Source organism: Corvus cornix, chromosome 6 (assembly GCF_000738735.6).
Source record: "Corvus cornix cornix isolate S_Up_H32 chromosome 6, ASM73873v5, whole genome shotgun sequence".
In the NCBI taxonomy this organism is placed as follows: Eukaryota; Metazoa; Chordata; class Aves; order Passeriformes; family Corvidae; genus Corvus; species Corvus cornix.
The window spans coordinates 30007976-30032381 of record NC_046336.1 but is presented as its reverse complement, the minus strand read 5'-3'; the positions used below and the strand labels follow the sequence as shown (position 1 = coordinate 30032381).

Sequence of the window (24406 nt, the reverse complement as noted above, 5' to 3'; positions counted from 1 at the left end):
CAACAGCATTCACTTTATGTTTTCTGCTGTACTCTGATTACTGAATAACTCAGCTATTTCTTCTGCCAGAGACAAAAGGTCTACTATTTAATCCCATTATCAATACTGAAATCATCATTCTTGCTCCTAGAGTAAAAACCACTTCAGACATTGAAAGAAATGGCAGATCAGTTCTCCCCAACTAAATACGATGGCACAACTCATCTGGATTCAAGTGAGGCAATGGAAATGTTGACACATAAAAGGCTAAATTTTAAGAAGTCTCTGGAAGCAGATATATCACCTAGAATGTCATCACTGCAGATGAATGCAATTCTGTAAAAAAAAAATCAACACAGCAGACAGACTTGCAAAGTACTGTCTTTACTACTACAGCTCCTGAAAGTCATCACTGTTAAAAACTCTAGAACTCTCACCACTATCCTGACATAGGTAAGCAGATAAAACAATTTATGTTTAAAAAAAAAAAAAAAAAAAAAAAAGAAAAACCAAGTAAGAGTAATACATTTTGGTAAACAGCACTGCCATTACTTTTCTAAGAAAATAAAATTGATGGCCCTAAAACCTCTTTTGGCCGATAAGGATGTAGTCATGCTTTTCTTTGTTTCAACAAGTATCCCATAAGCCTGCACAACAGCACGATTGAGCCAATTGCTCCTGGGAATAAGGCTCTCTCTTCTTTATTTGAAAACTCTAAAAATCAGATCAGGAAAACTGTTCTAGGAATTAACAAGCACATGATCCGTCCTTTAGCTCCTTCGAGAGTTTCACGTATGCCTGCCTGACAGTTATTACTACTTTATACCTTTGTGTAGATAGCAGCGAGCTGAATCTGTCGATCTGACAGCACTTTTCTTATGCCAGGATGTGGTCAGCTTTTTAAACAGGGTGTATATAAATGTATGTCCCACGTGCCTTTGTAGTAAACCATTAGTTTCTAGACAAATGTGCTGTTAAGTCCCTGCGCAGAATTACACAAACTTTGTACCCCTGACAACTGACGACTTAACTCAAACCCCCTGGCATAAATTAAAACCAAGTAATTTTTTACAGGATCACTTCCATACATGCTTGTGCAATTCCAATGAGTACTTTATGATGCATTTGTTTCCTTTCCTTTTTCACTCCAGGTTCAATAGATACATCTACAAATGAACAAAGGCTGAATAAACTGAAAATTTGTTTAGTGAAAGACAAACACAGTGTTCCTGGAACAAAGATTTTTCCTCAACCACGCCCACGTGAGAAAAGAGAAATCAAAGCAGACCAATCCCTAATAAAATGCAAGCCCGAAAAAGAACTATTATTTGCTTCTATCAAAATCTAACACATGCCATTTAATGGTGGACTTAGTGAATACTGCAAGTATTTTTCAGAAATATGATCAGAAAGAGTTTAATCTTTCTTAGGAGAAGCAGAGCTCAAAATGTGGATCACATTCCATCAAAATGAAGAAAAACAACATGACTTCTAAAAACATACAACTGAGATATTAGGAAACCAAGACCCTGTATTTCTGAGTCTCTTTTTAGCTTCAACAGACAGAACATGGTAAAAGATAATACCTACAGTATTCTGCTTGTGAGGCTCAACTGAAATTACTCAAATCCTATGCTTATATCATAATTGTGTGGTTTAATAACCCCCTCCAACGTCAACTTTCCATTTATTTTTATATTTCAGGGCTGAAAACAGAGAAACTGTAATTAGGAAGCAAGGTTCCACCCCTGCCTTCCGAGCACTGCCTATATATGCCTAGATGTAATCCAACAGTTCCCTTTGTGAGGGGTAAAGAGAGCTGGGATTTGGCACAGCCTGGCATTTATGTTGGATTACATGTTCTTCAAGTTGTCTTTGTAAGTAAAAGATGCATGAAATGCCAAACACAATGAATCTATGCAAGAACTGACTTTTTAAATCAGCACAACCATTTTTAATATGTAAGGCAAGACAATTAGATGCCCCAAAAGAAAAAAAAAAAGCCTGTTAAAAGCACGAATTCCTAACAAATCCATCTAGAGCCAGAACTATTTACAGAGAGAGCAGAGAAAAAAACAAACCTGCAACATGCTTTTTGTTTGCTTGTTTCAGAAACATCAGCGTATAATGTTATTGCTAACTGCCATAATCTACCCTCAACATCAGTAAGCATTTTTTTTCATTACAAAGACCTTCACACCAGGATTTTATAGAGCTTGATGGAAAAACTATGCATGTTCCTTCCTGTACCTAATTACTTCAACTGCAAAAGCTGCCAAGTATTTTGCCCTTTAGTTCTTTTAATCGTATTAGTGCAAATGCATTTGGATGCCAACAGAAACAAACATTTAAAGATTTTTGCTTAAAAGATTCCAAATATGTATGAGGCTGGTGCTATGAAAGCACACTCCACTTCTTCCCAGAAAGCACAGAGTTATTCCTGCAGAAGAAATACGAATTTGTGCCTCTTGTAAGACTAAATGTCTAGTTTCAACCCAATTTAAGTAAAATAATGTCAATATGAACTGCTCTCACAATGATTTATGCTACCTTCTGTTACTTTATTACATTAGACATTCCTTTCTCTAAGCTTTATACTTTTTGCCGTGCTCCTAGCAACCACATAAAGGCTGAGCACCAACTTTACATGCCTGGCACCCTTCCAGGCTCGACTGTTATTGATAATTATATTGAAGTTTCAATTTAATTGCTACTCTGTTGTGACACAGAATATTTTTTGTAATTAGGCTTTTCCCATTTTCTGTCCATTCATTTTTTGTATTACTGAAAATGACTTTTTCCCCCCCAAGAAAACACAAGCAGAACAATGACACAGATAAGGGTCTGTACATCTGTTACTATCATTAACAACTCGGTAATGTGAAGGGAAGAAAAAAAAAATTAAAGGGAAAAAAAAAGGCGAATGTAATTTCTCAGAAGGTAAATTTCTTTCCAGTTTAAGTGCTCTTTTTCTTCTTACAGTTACTCAATGATTTCCTGTTCTAATTACATGACATTATACAGAAAGTAATTTTTAAAAAGGAAATGTACCAGCGCAGGAGGCTAAATAGAAACACTTACTTGGTATGGTTTGAAATTGTGAACTTTTACATCTCTTATCAATTCTCTGCTCTACCTTTGCGCAATATATTCTACCACACATCTACCATCTCTTCTGAGGCAGTTAACACAAATGTATACATCAAAGGGGAAACACACTTGCAGTTAAACTGCAGGCAAAGGAAAAAAACGAAAAAAAAAAAAATCAATTTTTTCCTCCTCAATGTAGCTGGTAAGTTGGAGGCAAGCCAAGCCTCAGAGTGGAAAATATTAAAAAGTACAAAAAAAAAAGTAGAAAAAAAAAAGAAGGCTTGATTAAAAAGCGAGAGAAGAGATATTCAGTTCTAAATCTAAATGAATAAGCCACAAACTATTTCATAAAAACATACTGTGACGTAAATTACACATCAGTATTGCACTGTTGTGGTTATTTTGAGAAATGGCTTGTACTGTAAGTCAGCTGGTAAAACCCCACCCTTAATGATTTTGTAATTCTCCATACAGCAATCAACTGGAGCAGTCATGAAATTGCCAAGAAGGAAAACAGACAGAGCTGCAGAGAGTTTGTAATAAAAAGATAATGTACTTTTAACATAACAGAAGTAGAAGATTGGTTTTATTAACTAAAAAAACTACTTAAAAGGTCCCAGGCTTGCCATTTGTTTTGATAAATGTTGACACAGATCTTCATAAGATAAGCAATGGAGGTATCAGGGGAACCAGATAAAATGGGACAATGCTTTGGTGTGTGGGTAGCAAATTGAGCAAGGGAATTATCTGGAATATAGAGAGAAAATGAAGGAAGTTGCAGGGTTCTGTCCATCAGGTTCCTCTCCCGCACAGCGCCCTCACTCCTCTGCCTTCTTTCACAACCCTCAGTTACCTAAGGGGGTCTCCCAGAGGATTCACATATCATAATTAGATTATCATTGCTTGTATGCACGGCTTTGACCATTATCATCAGTATGCAGGAGATACAGAGGTAGTGGAGGATGCATCTGAATGTCTGGAGGAACTGGGAATGGCAAGGTTAGCAGTGCTGAATGAACACGGCTGTAACACCCGTGATGGGAGGTCTGACTATTGCAAGGCAGTGTGTTCTGGTGCCACTGACCTCCCAAGACCCTCCAGCTCTTAAAACCTAGTTCTCCCTCTCTTGTTCTTCTTCTCTGGCAATGACTTTCTACAGTATGGACATGAGAACACAGGTGCAGAGGAAGCAAAGATGTGTAGCTCACCCTTCAAAACCAGTATCTGCAGGTCAGACAGGCTCTACACAGCTCAGAGCTGCCTGTTCTAATAAAAACCCAAAGAGAGAGAGGACAGTTTTCAGCAGACAGAAATGAACTTACTACACTACCTAAAAACCCTGAATCTCTCAAAAGGTCCAAAAGCAACAGAAACAGAGGAACAATGAAAGAACAACCACAAGGAGGAATAAGAAACTGGGTCTTTATGACCTCAAAATTTTTAAGAGGAATCTTTAAGAGGAATGATGCAATGAGAACACCTTGCCATATCATAGTCCACTATAACCTGCCAAACACCTCCAAACTTCCAAGGTTACTGCAGGTGGCCAAGCAGCAATGACAGTCATCAGCTACACCTCTGGGTACTCCTTTGTGGGAAAGGACAGCTCTCCCAGTGAAATAACCCTCATGGGAGGATTATGCCTGGCTCCTGCCTGACCACTTCTAACACTGAATTCTTTGAACAGACACAGGACTAAGAACCACAGCAGGAATCCACACCGCACAGTAGAATCTGCTGTGGACTACAAGCAATGGTTGAGGAGTTCAGGTAGCTGCATCATTGCCACAAGGCATGCTCTAGCACACCGATCCACTCTCTCTCCAGAGGTTAGGAAAGACTTCTCAAACACAGCTCTTCCAATCCACTCTGCCTTTTCATTCCCACGGTCTTTATTCACTCTAGTAAAGACACTTGGTGTGCCTCAGCTGGCTAATTAATCACAAGACCTAAAAATATTAATCTAAGAATCGTATTTCTCTCACAGATAAATGCAAATACAGTAATGATTTAGCCACATGAGATGGGACAGGAAATCTGTGGTTTCGGTTTTAAATAAATTTGGGTAAATTATTGACACAACAGGGATACTTCTTTGTTGGCAGGACCCATGCTACTCATCCTTGCTTTAAGAACCCCCCTCTATTTGAATGCTAATGCAATCAAGAACAAAGGCAACATGTTGCAGGATACGAACACAGTGATTACATTTATGTTTACCAGATAATGATGATGTTAACAAGTTGCCTGTAATTCTGACATGGACCTTTGCCTGTCTGATTCTGCTTTTAAATTGATCAAAAGGCAAAAGTCATTTCTGCCAATATTGAGACTAAAATATGCAGCCTTTCTGCATGTGTCAGATACTTCTCCCCTTTTAAGGAGGAGACCGACCTAATTCTCAAAATTTCATGCCTCTTCCCCAGCCCTCCATTTTCTGTCACAGTGCCAGCAGAGCATCAGCCTTTCAAAGAATTCCTAAGATTAGTTTAGTATTTGAAAGAAAGAGAATATTTACAAATATACTGGAGATTGAAACTACTGTTCCACTGAACAGCAATAGTCATTAAAAAAAAAGAAAAAAAGACAGCATCATCTAATACATACTTAGAGCACATGCCTGAAGAACATTTTACACTCAGTTATTTGGATCAGAGTTGTTCTACTCCTACTTAATGGGGACAAACCCAAGTATGTTGATCAACTACTGACAGTATGTCCATATAATCAAATCTTCTGTAATATTTATTTCGCTAAATCACTTGCAATTCAAATCCTAAATCCAATTTTTGAAGAAGACAAAAGAAATTTAATACTGAAAAAGTTTCCAACCAGGCATTTCACATCCTTTTTCAGACCCTAATCCTATACTCATCTTCTCATAACTGCAGCTCCAACCTTGCACTCCCCGGATCCTCTTGCACCTTAGGAAGTGCCTCATAAACCTTATGAGGTGTTTCTAGACTCAAAAGAAAAGTGACTCACAATCGTCATTTCCAGCTTTTATATAACCCTTCCATCCACAGGCCTCAAACTGCTTTATGGAGATGAGTAAAAATTATTATCCCCATTACACAGGGAGAGAAACTGAGACAGAGAGGGCTTAAAGGATTTATTCCACAGCATCAAGCAACTTAGAGAGCAAGGGAGAGAGCAAAGAGGCCAGGCAGAAATTCTTGTTGGGAAATTTCTGGGTAAGCAAGAGATCCTTAAGTTTCCTCAAAAGGGAAGTGACTGTCTCTGGCCACCCCAGCCAGCGTGCCTGCCTCCACCAGAGACGGGGCATGGACAGGTGGCTCTGTGCTGAGGCCTCTCTCCTACCACAACCATCTTCCCTGTCCTGCACAACTCCAGTCACTCCTTCATTCCATTCAGCTGCTGCCCAGCCGGGATTATCTTCCCCTTCACGAAGGGATTGCAGAGCTGCAGCTCACCCTCCTGCTGAAGGCAGGTGACTGCCGTGTCGGCAGCTGGAGGAACCCACGAAGGGCAAGCCAACACTTGGGGATGTGGCTGTGAAATCGCCTCCCTGCCTCCCAAAATTTCTTTCTCTCCTTACTCCTCAGGTGACAAGCCGGGGCCAGCCCATGTCCAAGCAGCCATGGATGGCTACAGAAAACCGCTCTGATACAAAAGGTTTTTGAAGTGCCCTATTAGCTTTCTAAAGCAGATGGAGATGGGGGGAAGGGGGAGACTGATTGTAGAAGGGAGCACATGCTGTCTGTCCTCTTGAATGTTCTGGGTCATGTGGACCATTCAGGTTGAATGTGCATCAGCTTTAAAACAAGTATTTATCCTGGTTGTCGTGGTTACTGATAAGCAGCTTCAATTCTGCTGATAACAAAAAGAAGAAAGAATTAAAAAGGGGAGGGGAGCTGAAAACATAATTTGGTAATATGACGAAGCCAACAAGAGGAATTAAATCACATTAAACAAGCCAATTGTACTGTAAATGGCTCTGCCTCTGTATTTGCTTTTAAATCATCTAAGGCTCTAACATGGCAGCTGCTTCAGTTTTAACAAACAAACAGTAAAAATCCCTTTTAATAACGAAAGAAAATAATGATATACTTTGCTTTAGCTGAATTCAAACATAATTTAATTTTTCCTGAGGTGAGATTTGCACAGGGAACAATCAGATAATAAGTGTTATCATTCTCATAGACAAAACTGAACCAGCACTTTGCAATTCAAAGTGCTATTTAATGCACCGTTTTCAGCAATCTCTGAACACCATCCAACATACCACCAAACTACACTTCAGTACTTACACATAAAGCCTGATCCTGCAAATACTTGAGCATGGGGGTTATGCTATGAACACCAGTACTGCAGCTGAAGTTGAAGTCACACATTCCCTACAGGACCCTTGTGGGGGGTGTCGCATGCTCACATCCACTAACTTTCCCTACAACACCTTCTCATCCGCTGTATTATTAATTCTACGATCATGTGTCTTGGTTCCCCTTTCTGAAGTGTAGCACTGTACAGAGAAAATACTGGAGAATGAAAAACTCTACTCTGGTGGAGAAACATGCAACTAGAGCCCCTGGCAAGAGAGGGGCACACATTTTTTCAGTGGTGATAATTAACCATCGGAACAATGAGCTCAAAAATGTAACAGATTCCCCAACCCAGTGCTCAGGACTGAACTGTTTCTTCCTCAAGATATTCTCTGGTCTGATGAATTTTAAACTTATGGTCTGTTATTCGTCTCCTGTGCAGAAGAGGCCCATGACAAATCCATACTTGTGCGGCATGAAAAGAAGTGGAAAGTTCCTGCGAGTTAAACTGAGTTACTGGGTTTAATATCAGACTAACCAGGTCTTCTGCCATCTCCTCTCTCTTTCACCTCCGCGCACCATTCAAACATAAATGACAGACAAGGAAACGCAGCCTTACTTATAAGGGACTGATTCACCACCTCTTCCATGCGGCAGAATCAACCGCCTTCATTTTCCACTGCACGCAGAAGTATGAGTCAAAAGCCTTATTTTGGTGTCTCACACGGGGCTCTTTCACTATCATTCTGAAAATTCGGAGGAACTGCGCCCTCCTCAAAATAGCAGCAGAAGCTGCCGGTCCCAGAGCTGTGACATGAGGGATGGAGGGTTGAAATGGTCCAGTGATTTAAACAGTCAAGCCCTGCTTTTGATATTTATGCCCTCTTTGAAACCCTTAATGAAGTAACAACCCTGTTAATTCTTGCAGGGTATTTAATACACATAAAAACTGCATTATCTACTATTTACAATTTACTACACACAAGCGGTATCTGGCTCTGTATAAAAATAACAAGCTCACTGTAACCCTCCGCTCCCTAACCATACTGCTGATTTCTTTGACACATGGAGAAGTGAGAATAATTACATTTTACTGAGTGTGTCTCATTACACTGATTTAAGTAAGATTTCCAAAGCTGTAAAAATATGCTTTTCAATTTCATTTGTTTCTAGCATTTCACTATGAAGACAGATCATAAAGCCTTCAAAAATCATCATCAAGATAGACAAAAATTGTACCCTGCTCATGTGGACATTTGACAGAGGGATAATAGGGTCTAGAAACACCACAGTCAGACGTTGCTTTTCTATTTAATGTTTCCTTCTGTGCCAAACATAATATAACAGACAAGTGTTAGAGAGACATGCAGAGGGGAGTCTGAATAGAGAGCTTTAAAAGAGGTCCTTAATAGAGAAGCTGTATGCTTAGTCTTCAACAACATTCAATAGCAATTTATTTGCAGCCATTTTCTCATGTAACCTTTCACACGGGAGCAGATAAGATAGAGCACAAGACAATTTGTCAACCGCCAGATATGAACAAAAGAAACCATTTTTAATAAGCTTCAGTGGCCCCCTGTATTTGTTTTGCAACATGTTAATAACTTTTTTGGAAACCAATCAAAGACAAGAAGAGAAAAAGAAGTCAAGCTGGGAAAAAAACCCCACAGTTTAAGAATTTCACAGATAAACTCACGTTATCATCTGCAGTGTAATAATGCTTAAATCCAGGAGTGGCACAGAATTGGAATTAGAAACACAATGCCATTTATAAACAAAAAAGAGCAATTACAAAAATTCTAGTGTCATACATACTTTTCCAAGAATTTGCTGTCTTCTATCTCATCCCAGCGTAGCACATACCTGCTCCCCAAAAGAACCTTAGTCAGGTTCCCCTCCTTCCCAGTGAGGAGCTGAAACTCAATATGAAGACTATGAGGAAAGGCTAGATGGGAGCTGCCAAACTCCAGGCCACTGACCTAACTGCCCTGTACCACACTTCCCCAGCTACTTGGAAACCCTCACCTCCTAACTGAACTTCTCATGTTGCACCAAATAACCCCCAAACTGTTGCTCTGAAAAACAACCCAAATGTAGCTTTAAAAGCTGTTACAGGCATATAAGTAAGTCTGTGGTTGCTCATTTAATCCTATCCTGCATCACAAAAAAGTAAAGTGGAGCTGAAAAGGAGTAATAGAAGAAGGTCTGAAAGTAAAGGGAGCTAACTTATACCCCTGTCTAGGATACAAGGACCAAAAACTGAGTGATATGCAGGATAAGACAAACAAACCAACTGTGCTTAAATTCAGAAATGCCAGGGCCTTCCTGTGTAAACAAGGTCCTATCATTAGATATTTCTGGGGCAAAGCCTCATTTCTGTGGAAAAAGAATTAGTTGCAGGCATGTGAGAGCTTGTGGGATGATTGCTCCTGATCCCTTCCCCTTCCTGCAGGCACAAGAGGAGGGGCAGAGAACCTCCTCAAAATGGTATCTACTGATACTTGTGCAAAAATGTTTCTGCAGGACCAAGGTTCAACAATGGGTCCAAATGCTCATAGAAGCCCTAAGTCCCATTTCTAAGGTAGGGGCCTTCTGGTACTGAAGAAAAATCAGAAAGCATCAAAACCCCAGCAACATATGCTGAAAAAGCTGATGAAGTGTTAAGCAATTTCATTAACATTATTAAAATAGAGAAAATTCCCTTGGAAAATTTCACACAGGCTTTCCCATCTCAGTGCAAATTGCTCACGGCCTGAGAGATGCGTGAGGAGCAAATGGAGAGAAATAAAGCTTCTCTCCAGTTAATTTGGACTGAGTCCTAGTCTCACTGGTAGAAAGACCAGGCTTGTGGGCTTCAGTGAGAACAGGGCTGGGTTCTTTGAACTAGATTATTATGGCATCTCTAAGAGAGGTACAAAAGTATACGGTGAGAGAAGATGCACCAGAGAACAAAAGGCACTGCCGGTCAGATGACAACCCACCTCGTTATGATGATGAAAAGACTCCCAGACTTTGGCAGACACACACCTGCAGAGTTTAGGATCCTATACCCAAAATTAGATTTTGCCTTCTAAGGACTTTGCAGAGGAGTCTGTTATCCAGTGAAGAGAAAGAATATAAGCATTTGCTCTTCAAGAAAGAGGAATGGCTTTTTGAATAAGAAAGGGCTCCCTGTGATGGGAACACACCAACACAGCCCCACGCTCCGCCTGAGAACTAATACAGGATTTCTCTTCCTCTTCTGCACGACCAGGAAACCATCCCTGGAAAAGAGGAGAAGCCATGCTATCTGAATTATCTGAAAAGGCCTCAGGTAGAGGCAGGGTGAGAAAGGATTTCAGGACAAGTTATGCCTATGAGCTGAGGAGAACAAGCAAGTATCCTCCCACTCTTTTCTCTAGGCAAACTGCCTTTCCAAGTTTTCAGTGAGAGCGTCAAGTCTCCAGTGAACCTGCCTAGGAAGGGCCCGGCAGAACCCTACCAATCTTCCAGAGAACACCAGGCGGCTTGTGCTCTGCTCCAGATGGGCTTCGGTCCCACACCCAGCAGAGAGGAAGGCTCCCAAGTAGGAAACAATCCTAACACACTATCTGCTAGTCTGGAACCTGCTCTAATAATAGATAGCACTGTCTATTTCAAAGCACTTAATGGACGCTAATTAGTCCTCAGGGTATTCCTATGAGGCAGGTAGACAGATAAGTATTATTTCCCCTGTTTTACATATGAAATAACCTCATGAGAGATGTTCTGACTTGCTTAAGGCCACTGAATGAGTCACTGAGCTCAGCACTCAGCAGGTCCTGCCTCCCAGACCTGTGCTCAGACCTCAGCCATACCTCTTTCACAAGTGCAAATCTTCATTTCATACGTGGAGGGAGAAAGGAAAGAGGATCAAGGAAGGGTGATAACACTGGGAAAAATTTTTCTCTGGGAAAGGAGCTTCCAGAAAAACGACAAAACAGAGCTGCGTATCTACTGAATGCTAGATACCAAATCTAGGACAAGGAAAGAGATGAAAACCACACTGATACAAAACAGTAGGAGTTTCTATTATACATTCTATTCAAGCAGTCAGAGCTATTTATTGGGATTTGCAACCACCACTAATGTCAGTTTAACAGCTTTACATTCCTAATTTCTAGCATGGTCAAAGCATGCAGTCCTGGCTGCACACAATCTACATGCTTAGCACATACACACCCACAAAGTTACACTGAGGTGTTGTTCCACACTGGAAACCTTTGTGACTTCAGACATCCTGGGTAGGCAGAAACATTATCAATGGGTTTTGTGTCTCTTTGGGAAAGAGCGACAAATGCTTTAGCCACCATTTGCGAACAGCCAGAGCTCACAAGACAACAGATATTACATGGCATCACATTCTTCCATCACCAGGCTGCTTCATCCCCCACTACTTACTGCTCTTGACCGGTGCAGACCAAGCTGGGCAGATGATGCCCTAAACTTTTAACACTCCAAACCTAGCAAATGTTTTCCACATTCCTGAATGCACCTTTCAATGACTCCTTCTCTTTCAGCCCACAGCCCCAAATCCCACGGGTGCACAACTTAGTTAAACAGGGTCCTTGAAAGAGGGAATGCAGTGTAGCAGCCCCCCAGAACATTCACCAATTGTTTGTGCTAAAAATAATAATTTTTGCTTCTATGAGATTCAAGGACCAATCTCCAGGCTAGGCAAAACAGTACTTCTTTTTCAGAGGGGAAAAAATTATTTATTCAGTGCATTACCAATCTCAAATGGTGATGTTTAAATACAAGTTTCATGAACTATATGCAGCATAATACAGCTGCTTTGCATTTTGATTCCTTTATTTATAGACCACAGCAAATTAATAACTCAAAAATGTTGTTCCAGGCAAAGTAATGGACACAATAAAACTATTCATTTCCTCAAAGGTCACTCCAGGAGAAACATACATTGTTTCGAAGCCTACCAACAATACTATTGTTCCAAAGAAAAGTGAAAATATATAACGAGCAGTTAGTGCCTATATCTGCAGTGGAGACCCTGGGCTAATTTAAAGTGCAATCTTAAGGCAATCAATCATACTCTAAAATTACTTCATTTTCCAAACTGTTTACACTTTTTAAGTTACAAATCCACTTTCTGCTATTTCAACTCACGATTTACAGCTACAGATTTAGCCTGCCTTGGCTTGCTGCCAAACTCTAGTCATGAGGGAGCTAATGATCTGAACAGATCAGTGTTTTATAATGGAGAAAAGCGCATGTAAATTTCCAGCATGTCTGCAAGTAATCAAGGCATGCTGACTATAAATGAGGCGGCCTCACATTTATTTTAGGAGAAATATCTTAAAGCCCCACTTTTTATCCAGGCCAACAACAACAACAAAAAAAAGAAAACGAAAAAGAAAAAAAAAGAATCCTTTAAAAAAGGTATTCCAAGATTATTCCAAATGATTCTAAATGAAACTGCTAGGCAAACAATATGTTAAAGAATAGTACAATAGCTAATTTCCTTTAGTGTTTCTATCTCTAACCAGATCATATCCTTATCATGGCAAGCTGGAACATTAAACTCTCTACTTCATGGAATCAAAACACAAGAGTGCTTCATATTACATTATAGAAAAATGAGCCATTCCCTACAAACAAGGTCAGATTTCTGGAATGCCAAAGGTCTACATTTAAACAGAGATGGGAGGAGGGGAGGTTTTGCCCACTCTGCTTGCTAAAAAACAGTAGGAAACTAGACCAGCAATTCAAATTTGTTTTAATAGTTGAAACGGTAGAGAGAAAGCAAGAAGTCTCTTCAGAATTGATACTTAAATTAAGTATGATCTTTATTGTTTCATTACAGTTGCATAGCCAAATAATGACTTCGTGTTACTGTACAAATAATGCCGGATCCTCATTTTCTAGCAGAAATAATTACTCTATTCTATCATTTTCTGCTTATCATCAACCTACACCCCTCTTCCTGTGTAGGCAATGGGTTGTGGTATGTTTGGGGCTAGACTGAAAAAAGTTTCAGATTTTCTCCTGTTTTTAAAGGCCATACCAAGGAGGCATATTTTGACTCAAAAGTGGCTTTAAGAATGGAGCTATTAATACTCTTGTGTTGTACTTCATGAAATTCAATCCATCATGATGGATATTTCTGTTGTAACATTATTACATGCCTAAACTCAATTGTATAATTGGATAGGGCCAGAAACAATAAGCGGGCATTGCTTTGTTTCAGCATCCTACAGCTTTAAAATACCTGTAATCATAAATCAACATAATTATTTGAAGTTCTGTCACGAAACAGAACAGGAAAGAAAAACTAAAATAAACTAGCTGCTAAAGAATTTCATTCTACTTTCTCGAGACTGAAATTTTTTACCAGCTTTGAGCCTTACCACTGCTACAACTGGGAAAGTCTTTTCTCCTTTCCAGTTGCCTTGAAAGGCACCTCCTCCACAAAGATTTCGCTTTCTTACAGCTTTCCAACACAACTGGCAGAGCTCCACTGAGGAATCCCGCAATTCCATAGTACAAAGTATGTGCCTGCATTGCAGCTATTGAGACCAGGCTAACAGGGAGACAGGCTGAGAGAGACGAAGTGACACAAGCTCCCCACAGCCAGACAAATGCCTGGTAGAACAGGGGCTCAGGGGCCAAATATTGCCCATCACTGCTAGGGCAGTCCATCCTGCTGGAAGCTCTAGGGGGAGACAGCTGAAGTCCCTCCTTGTGATGGAAGTAAATGGAGCTGAGCATTTTCTGTCCCACTGTGTTAGGAATTTTGCTTCTTACCCACACAAACTAATTTCCTAACTCCTCCCCAACCTCTCTGCACTTCTTACCTCACCACTCTCAGGATCAAAACCAACCGACCTTTTCCTCTCTTTTCTACCCCTAGCATCCGTAAGTGAGACCTGGGGAGCAGCTCTGATGGACGGCCCCTGGATGTGAAGAGAGTTTGTTGCTTATTGGCTCATTTTTAATTATTGCTAAGCAAATGCCATTGGGAGCTGCGCCTCGGGAGATCATTGCCCAGCTGAGGCAGAGGACCAAGCAGAGATGAGCACACATGCAGGATAACACCAGGAGATGCTTTGGGATGGACTGCATTGTGTTACTGGGAGAGGCAAAAGCACTGATGGTGGTGGAAGAGTTTATTCCCTCCCCTCACCTACAGTTACGCAACCATTTTCCGAATCTCATCTCCACCTACCTTCCAGCCATGCAGAGCTTCATGCTCGCTGGAGGCACTGGGCTACAGCATGACTGAAGTTAATATTAAAACATGGATTCCTCCTACAGCTTCCCTGAAAAAAAACATTGCATTTACAGGGACAGAGGTCTCCCAACAACCTCCTTGTTCTGTTTCTCTTGCGGCTATTACAGATTTTTTAAAAACTCTTCTTCTTCCTTTCTCTTTTGATCTTTGTAGGTCTCAAACTATGTATTTTATTACTTCTGATACTTATGTGAAGAATGTTAAGCCTTTCAAAAATACATTCTTTTGGCCAAGTGCTCTATGGGTACTGGAGCTCAGCAGTATATACATTTGCATGTACACACACAAAGAGATATGTGCAGTTTCACCAGAGATGACTATGTAGTCATCAGCATACGTCTGTGTGATCACCTTCTGTTTGTGTATACGTAAGAATAAAATATACAATTACTGTAACATGATTAAAAACCTTACTTTCTCAAATTCTCAACTTTGACTGCTGCACACTGTGACATCAAATTGGAGAAGTAGCTGAAAATAGTAAGACCTGGATTTCCTTGGTCGAAGAATACAGGAAAAAAATATCCTTATCTTTCAGTATATCTGAAAGAAGCAAAAAGAGTGAACAAACAGATCTGGGGGGAAAAGGCAAGTCAACTCCAGCTCAGCAAAAATTTCTAAGATAAAAAAACCAACATAAATAAAAAGAGGAGATATAAATAGGTGATGTGAACAATTCTCAAGAACAAAGAAGCATTTGGTATCATCTGAGTTGGTGTCACAGGGTGGTTATTAACTGGCATAAACATCCATTTTCAGTCCCACTGAGTCACCCAGAAAAGCTGGCTCTCAAATAATGAGGCTGATGGAGCTTGACATCCAGTTCTACTTTTCTTTACTCCAACTTGGAACTGTTGCACAATTACGATACAAAACGTCAGGATCCAATAAATAAAAGTGAAAAAGGGAAAGAAAACAATTTTTTCCCCCACAAGTCAGGTTCAGTGCTTTTGCCTATTAAAGTAACCAAATATGTTTCTCTCTGAAATCAAAGCCAAAAGGCAACATGCCAGACACAGTTAACAGATAAATGTTCCTGAAGGGCGGGCTTTTTTGTTGGGGGGGGGGAGGGGGTTTTGCCTGACAACAATTTTGTGGCGAGCAAACAGAACACCCACCACACATCTTGTCAATCTACTCACATGAAACAGGGAAGGAAATACAAATACTTTTGAAGATCTAGGCACTGTTTGGAAAAACTTCATGTTCTAACCTCCCTGTCAAAGGTCATGGTTCTCATAACCATGAAGTCTGCAGCTATTGTAAAGCCCACCTCATATAACATGTAATTGCAGCTAATTTATCACTAAGGTCATTGTATACTAGATGGGAGTTTGTAAACAAGAATGAATCACAGGTTTCATTTTTGTGTCCCTTTCAAACTGGAAGACCTAACAGTTTCCTGCTCCAACATACAAAATAGTATTGCTTCTATAAACCTACTCAGGTCTCCTTGCCAGCAGTTTCCATTTAATTAAACTGACAGCAAAACAGGGCCTTTGCTAATGTGATCCAGACCAGTTTGCCTTCAATGTAAATTCTCAGGCATGAAATTACATCTGAAACAGACACAATAATCCCTCTATATCTTAGTCATGAGTTTAATCTATACTAAAATAACATTTTCTTTGTCCATACTGAAGCCTGTTTTAGAATTCAGTGATCTTTTCTTCTTTTCACTGTTGAAGTTCAGGGAATTATTCAACTTCCATTCACCTTACAGTCAATTCTGAATTTTCTTCTCTGTAATTTACACATTCATTGTTGGTTTCTAGGTCATGGGTAGCCAAATGATCTCACATGTGAGAAACCAGACTCAGGACCTACTTCGAACTTTCACTTTCTGGAAATGAAATAGACTGGTAGCACTATAAAAGTAGTTCACAGCTGCTTAAAGCAGTCTGAGTTGCCTTAAGCTAACAGCCCGCCCTTTCACACAGATCCTTGGTCAACTGGCTGTAAAGCAGAAAACTGATGAGATTTATAGGTACCTTTGATAAAATGAAGGTGGGGTTGTTTGTTTGTCTAATGACCTGTAACATTTCACTCTCATCTAATCATTCTCGTCAGTACTCAACTGATGCACTAATGCCTACGATACCCAGGAAGAACAGAATATGCAACAGAATAGTTACTGCACAGTAACCACAGTGTTCATGATGAGCAACTCAATAAACTGCAGGGTGCATTTATACCAGATGCAAGTGAGATGGGAATTTCTGAGAGATGCCAAGCACTTTGTTCCTGGCCCATGGGCTGCCTCCTCCTGCACCAGCATGAGGACAAGCCTGGGGATGCTAAGTCCCCCTTGCAATTCAAGCCTGCAGTATCAGAGGGTTTGAAAACAGGAAGGGATGGTATCCAGAAAGTAAAATCCACAAAAGTCACAATTAGTAGTGAAAAGGCAAAAAATCAATCTTTCTTACTAAAGCCAGAGTGTGCCACAGCAAGTCTTCAGTGGGACTATCTCTAGCAGTTAAACAGCGACTGAAATAATGCTCTCCCAAACTCCCGACCTCACAGTCAAGTCTAGCAACAGTACTGGAGAAGCTGCTCTTTTTGCTGCTCTGTGGATTCCTGACACTGGAAGAGCACATCACCTGAGCTCTGCTGCACTGGGTCTCCAAGCTCAACGGGAATTAAACAGCACTTAGCCAGCTACACAGAATGATAAGCCAGGACATTAATTCTGAGACACTATGGCAGGAAGGCCTGAGCTTCAGAGTGCCTAGCAGTGACTGTCACCTCAACGTTTTGATCCTGGAAAGGAAAAATCAAGACTAATATGTGCAACTGCACTTCTGATACCAGCTATGTAGGTAGGTAAACCAATTGAAAAGAAAAGCTTGAAGCCTTTCTGAAGACAGATTCTGGCTGAAGTTTTAGCACCAAATGAAACTGAGGATCCACTCTGGTATAAATCTGGTCTCCGTGTTCAGGCTATCACACACAACAGGGTTCCCTGCCCTTGGAGTCAGCCAGCATTGGCATGGACCTGGAGTCACTTCACCTGGTGAAAGGGAATGCTCCTTCAAGGAGCCTTGTTTCCTATTTTGATTTGAGCAACCTGGCTAGTGAACTGACTGAGAAATGGACATGGTGAGAAATTCTTATGGATAGTTGGGGCAAAGATCTCAAGGAGGCACAGACAAAATTGTCCCACATGCAGTCCAGACAGACATGCTCTGAGGGAAAAGGAGCACAATGGAAACTGGAATCCCACTTTTCTATGATTGCCATCCCATTCTGTTGTGTCTTGATAACCTTCAGTGATGAAGACAAAGGGCCCTGCCAGCCCCACTGAGCTTAGGGCACTCCTTGCACCACCAAGGGCTTGTTTCCTGAGAGCTTGTGCTGCAGCTGGAGGTGTGACAACCGTAAGAAGCTTAAGTGACAAAACCACTGTAATAACTAGAGAAAACTGAACCACAGTGTATTTTCCAAGTTTCTACCCACCCAAACAAACATTTGCAAAACTTTTGTGACTTGCCCAACTAAAAATACCTGCTGCTCAAGAAATGTTACATGACTTTAAGTAGGAAATTTGTCACATGCCCAGCAAGGTATAAACAATGCCTTCAGTATGCTTTTACAGCCTGGACAATACAATTTCCAAGCACTGTTGGCACAATCTTCCTCTTCATATAAGAGCTTTAATTGCATTCTTCTCCTAAGAAGTAGAAAATTAAGTGCTTTTTAACGAAAACCAGCCATACACTAAGCAGTCCGACATTCTTGGGAAAAAAAGGAGAAAATTTAGTTTTGCAGCACAAGACAATGGTCAGACATCAGCATGATCAGAAATCGTTACAAGTCCTTCTAGCAACTGCTTTTCTGCTTTGCTGTTCATTAAAGCCTCTGTTTTAGAACAGTTAACAAGTATTCTCAGAATAAATGTACATAAATCTTTTCTTACTATTAGACTGACTCAATCTACAAGGCAATGAGGGGAAAAGGGTCTGATAGAGGACAGCAGCCTCTCTTCATCTCTGGTTGTTCAGAATCAGCTCTCTGTGATTCCCTAAGCCACCAGAAAGGGCAAAGAGGTACTGCTTTGTGCAAACACTGTACACAACTGGCCAGGGATGAGGGAATGACTTTTCATGTTAACTTACATGGATTTACTGATGTATCTGATCAGTCATAGTCTCTCAAATAGGCAGAGAAACTACCAATAGTTTCTGCTGCAGAGGGTGAAAAATGGTCCTGTTCCATTTGTGCAAATATGCTGGGCTCACGTTATCAAACACATGAATTCCTGTCCACACTCTCTCCATCTCCCCTGTGTACCCTGCCATCAAAACTGCAAGGATAAAATTGCCCTCATTTCCTGTGTTTTTCATATAGACCTAAACATTCTTAAGTATGTTGTCAGGGAATGTATTTTAAGGCTGCTATGCTCACATCTGATCTCCTACTCTATGCTTTTAAGATATTAAATAGGCTTTACCCAATAAATCAAATATTTTGTGCCTTAGAATCACATCGTATCTGAAATCACCAAAGGCTAAATCCTGCACCATCCACATTCACTATATGCAAGTCAGAGGGCCGAGGTCTGAAAAATAAAGTAAAACATGAGCACCAACCCTCCCTGCAGAGAAGGATAACAAAAATCCTAGTGACAACGTAGAGAAGCTGCCCTTATTGCTGTCTCCAGCCATCCTCACCCCTGCTCCTATCCAGCTTTGTACCACCCCCTTCTCACTCCATCACTGGAGGATCAAAGCTGGAAGTCATGGTGGAGTACAGCCTTGGCACTGACGTTCTCAGTGTCCCAGACTAGTCTGAAACCTATAGGAATGAACTCCCAAAACCCAAGTGGGATGATTATCCTAGAGGCTCTTTCCTGTTGAGGGCTCTAATAGCTGGGTAGGATAAACAAAACAACTTACTCTCAAAGTTTTTCACAAAGGCAGACAGGGCCTGATTTCTCTGCCTCTCACACTGCTGCAGGGTGTTTCTGAACACCACAGCAGCAAGCCTAAGCCCGTGCTGCAGCATGGAAGACTTACCACAAGAAAGAGAAATGCTCTCCCTACCTAAGGTGGAAGGCTCCTCCACAGGAGAAGCAGCACAGGCAGAGGAGGGGGCTGAGCACCTCTCAAGGGACAAGCCCCCCGCCCTTGTTCAAACTGATCAGTCCACTGAAATATCAGGAGCCTCCCACACACCGAAGTACAGCAGCTAATCCTTGATGTTTTACAATAGCACAAAGACGACATATAAAACACATTCAAGAAACATTGTGGGAAATGGGCCAGCATTCTAAGGAACATTCTCTTTGGACATGAAGCCTTTTTTAGCTAAACCACTATGATTTTGTTTTAGTGACTCATACGAATGGATTCTGGATTAAAGTTTAAAAATGGGATATTTTCTCTACTGCTCCTAGGTTCACCTCAAGACATGTGAATGAAAAAATAGCAGTAAGTATATTAGGCTGGACTTACATTCACCAATAGACACGAAATAGGGATCTACTAAATTTGAAAAGTTAGGTGAAGTTACGAATATATAATTCTGAAACTGCAATTTCTCCTGAAGTCAGGCTGGGCAAGGATCATAAAACTATAAAAGGTACTTTGTCCCTAAAGACTGTAAGAAGCTAATCATTAGCCTCCTGTTTATAGTGGTTACCTTTTTATTACATTATTCTGATATTTTTCCTTTGCAGGGACCTGGATCTACTCCTTATTTCTACCATATGGTAAGAAAAAAAGACCCACTCTCTCTAGGCAAAGTGTTTTTAAAGACAAAGACACTTGCCAGATTAAAAACATAGAGACAAATAAAGTGTACATAAATCTCTGTTTGACTACTGTTGGGCATCTGGAAAGGCACACATTTTCTTTGGAAAATTCTTCTTCCAGTTTTTCATACAAATGACAGTAAAATATGTACCCAGCAGCAAACTGAGAGAACTAAATTTAAAATGCTCTTTCAGACCACTCGCATTTTTTTCTTTTTAACTTCTCTTTTCCAAGGCAAGAGGGGAGGAGGGAGCTTGTACCAATGTTTTGAAGTACTGTAAGTTCTTTTGCCTTTTAACAGAAGTATGTAAACAAGGTGCATGACTGTAGGGTAATGTTCTAGTCACAAAGCATTCAAGAGCCAGAGTGAAGCTATTTAAAGAATGGAGTATTCAATTCCTGAGGCCAGATGCTAGTATAAATATGAAACTATGTTCACACTGAAGATTAAATTATTTTTAGTTTCTGCGTTTGAACTGCCAAAATTATTTGGGTTGGTTTATTTAATTTTTTTTACTGTACCACAGAACTTACAGGGCCAAATTTTTATGTATCTGAACAGAGGATTAAAAACACAAGTGTAGAAGGACTTTTTAATCTATTTTCTCTATGCAACAAAACTGCAAGTGTATAGTGACAAACACTGTCACGAGCAAGGGTCATTCAGGCAGTAAGAAAACTAAAAATACAGATGGAGCTGAAGCATTCAAGATTCTTGAAATAGAATTTTATAGTAACTTATCATTTAATTTTCATCCCACAAAGCTTTTAATTTGGAAATAGTGTGAAAGCAAGTGGAGACTGTGATTTTACAATAATGAAAGAGAAAAGCATGCATTAAGATTGCATTATACCCTGTCTACTGGGTTTGACACAAGAGCTCGCACAGATATTGCAAAGAATATCAAGTTAAAGCCACTAGTAATTAACAAAAACATATAATCAATAATCCCATGACCATGCCATAGCAAAAACATGCAAGAATTCAAGAGAGAAAGACAATGAAATAAACTGGCAGTGATCAAAGCAAAGCAAGGCTCAGTGACTAACTGGGTGAGGACTTATCACTGACACACACCAAAGCCTACAAATCTCCTACAAGGCTGCCAAGGACCCCCCTCTTGCTGATGACCACTTCAGTGTTGTTATTTTTTTGATCCTGTAATTATGTTCTCTTTGTTTCATCAGCTGACAAGGATGGAAGGTCCAGGATATACCTCAAGGATGTGATTCATCTACTGATAGAGGGTGAGTCTACCAAGACCCAAAAAGTAAAACAGGAACCACGTCGAAGGACATAAACGAAGCCACAGATGCTTCCCACTGTGAATACCGTAAATGTTCCCCTGGCAGGTAGGGAGGTACAGCCAGGAGAGGGATGAGCAGAAAGACAGCAGCTTGGTCAGTCAAGAGACCTCCTGCAACACTAAGGAATGTGGAATTACTGAGCAGACTTGCTCTGCACCACACTGAACATGCATATTTTGCCAATGACTTACGAGAAGGATGAGGCCGGTAACACGGCACAGCTGGCTGGGGGAGATGCTGGGAGGGGAAGGGGTCCTGCAGCACCCAGCTGTAACCCACCTAATTTTGGGATGTGTGAACGACACTAAGTACCTGCAGAGACAGTCACCACCCTAACTCAGCAAGGCAGGGGACACCAGGCTTAATTACAAACAGGTGATGTGGGACATGCTGAAAGCTGAACATGCTCTCAAATATCACTTCAGGTTCAGCCCCAGTTCCTAATTAACTGTTCTTATCAGGCACGGATCTGGTATCACAACAATGAAGCCTCCTTTTGGAGGACAGGCTGATGATCCCAGCCTTCCCTGGGTATTTACAACAGGCTTTTAAAATGCATTAGCCTGCACTTTAAAGAAACCTGGGACCAGAACATCTGGGCTTTGGTTGTTTTGTTTCTCAGTAATAAGAAGTGGAAAAAATGATGCAGCTGTGGACAAAATGTTCAGGAACACAGCAGCTACCTTGTCATCCTTTACCTATATTCCCTTCATTAGCCTTGTTCACAGGAGCAGAACAGGACGTGGGGGAACTTGGAGGAGCATGAGAGGGAATGTTTCCCACCTTTTTCTTAAATTAGATATTCGTTATAGGATCCTTGAATTGTGTGGGCATCTATTTCACTCATGACACACATGCATAACTCCCCTTGGCACGAATGCGAATGACGAACGTGTTGTGAGAGGAGAATTGCCCCCTAAAACTGCAGGAGTGTGAACAAGGTTGTAAATATATCTCAAGGTTCTGGTAACATAAGAAACCAGCCTAGCGAATTTCTCATGGTTTATTATGATATCACCAAATCCCCTCTATGTATTTATAGCCTTGTAATTCACAATTATTCTGGGTCCATAAATGTTTTTGGCATCTGAATGTAGAACTGATACTATTATTTCACATATTATGGTACTGTCCGTGAATGCTAAATTTATTCCAGCACAGACTCCTGGAGTTCATTCATCAGATATTTTATGCTAGTGTTCTTTTAATGATTCATTTATCCCTAGTAATATTTGTATTCTGAAGTGAGGCGTCTCCAGCCGACAGCACAATGCTCTGCTGAATTATCTTTTTCTTTCACAGCATAACAAAGTAGAGCACAGTCAAATTGAAGATGGCCTTTAGTACACTGTCAGAACAATACTGCTTACCAAGCATATCCAGACACATTTTTCAAACCACATGTAATGCTCTGGCTGCCAACATGCTCATAAAGTCATTAACCGGCATCTTAAAATGAGGGTGTGATACATATATTTAAATGTTTAGGAAAATCAAATGTGGGCTCTCCTAGAAGCTTATTTTGAATTTCAGCTTCTACATGTATCAATTATGCAGCAGTGCACAGATGTAAAAATTCACCTTGATTTTTCACAAGCTACTAAAATATACTCCTGCTAAAATCATACACATTACCTATCACTAACAAAAGCTTCTTTATGCTATTAACTATTTGCCCTTCACAATGCAATAGAGCAAGACAGACCCAAGCTGAAGGTTTACAGCATTGAGGATTCATCTTTACAAGCGAATTATTATTAGCAGTAAAATTAAGAAGGAACTTATTTTACATGGTACAGATTCTACTAAATGAAGTAAACAAAGGTTATGCCACAAGGTTCTCCAATACAAAACCTACCCAGTAAGTTACAATTCATGCTGTTACAGTTTTTAAATATATGCTTTATCACCCACTCCCACAAACCGCACTCCAATGTATACACACACTAGGTTTAACCCTTCCCTTCCCAAGCATTCTCATCTATCAATACTCTCATCATACAAGGATCACCAAGCCAGCAAAGACAAGCATGACCTAAATTAACCAAAAGGGATTAAGCAGTCAGAATATCAATACTGAGAGTCTTAAAACTCAGTTAACAAAGGCAAAGCTGCCAGAACCACAGTCTTCTCCTGTGTACCCACAGAGCCCCTCTTGGTGCTCACAAAGGTGATAGTGCTGGAGGAGATGCCTGGGCTGACCCTGCTGGGAAGGCACATCTGCTACTGCCCACTCAGCTGCTGCAGCCAAGCCTCTTCCCACAATCTTGTCCAACACCTTCCTTTTCTTTCTAGTGTCCCCACCTTCCACTTCCCCTTGCTGGCCCAAGCAAAGGTCTGCCTTGGCAAGCTGAGGGTCCTGCTGTTGCTGAGATCTCCATAAATGCTGACATGGCCATTCACTGACAGCTTTTGCTCCGGTGTGCCTCTGTCCCACCAAACAATTTTGCAGAAAGACGAGAAAAGGAATAAAAAGCAACTCTCCACCTTCAATTTCAGATGCACAAAGGATGTTCTCTCTGACAACCTCCCATGACACAAGACAGGCCATCTATGAGAAGATGACTATTGTATCTCAGAGAAAAAGTACTGGCCTTTCTGCAATGACACATTTAGAACTGGACTAGGATACTTAGGAAAACAGATGATGAGAGGCCAGACACATCATACTGTGCCTACAAACAAAGGGCCAGTTGCCTTTCTGGGCATGGGAGTAACAAAGG

The 24406-nt window shown here is 40.7% G+C and overlaps 1 protein-coding gene across 4 annotated transcripts in view; it reads right to left on the bottom strand.

The window, feature by feature from the left end:
• Positions 1-24406, bottom strand: part of ARID5B (AT-rich interaction domain 5B) — a 117747-nt gene that overhangs the window by 72031 nt on the left and 21310 nt on the right. The window lies entirely within an intron of this gene.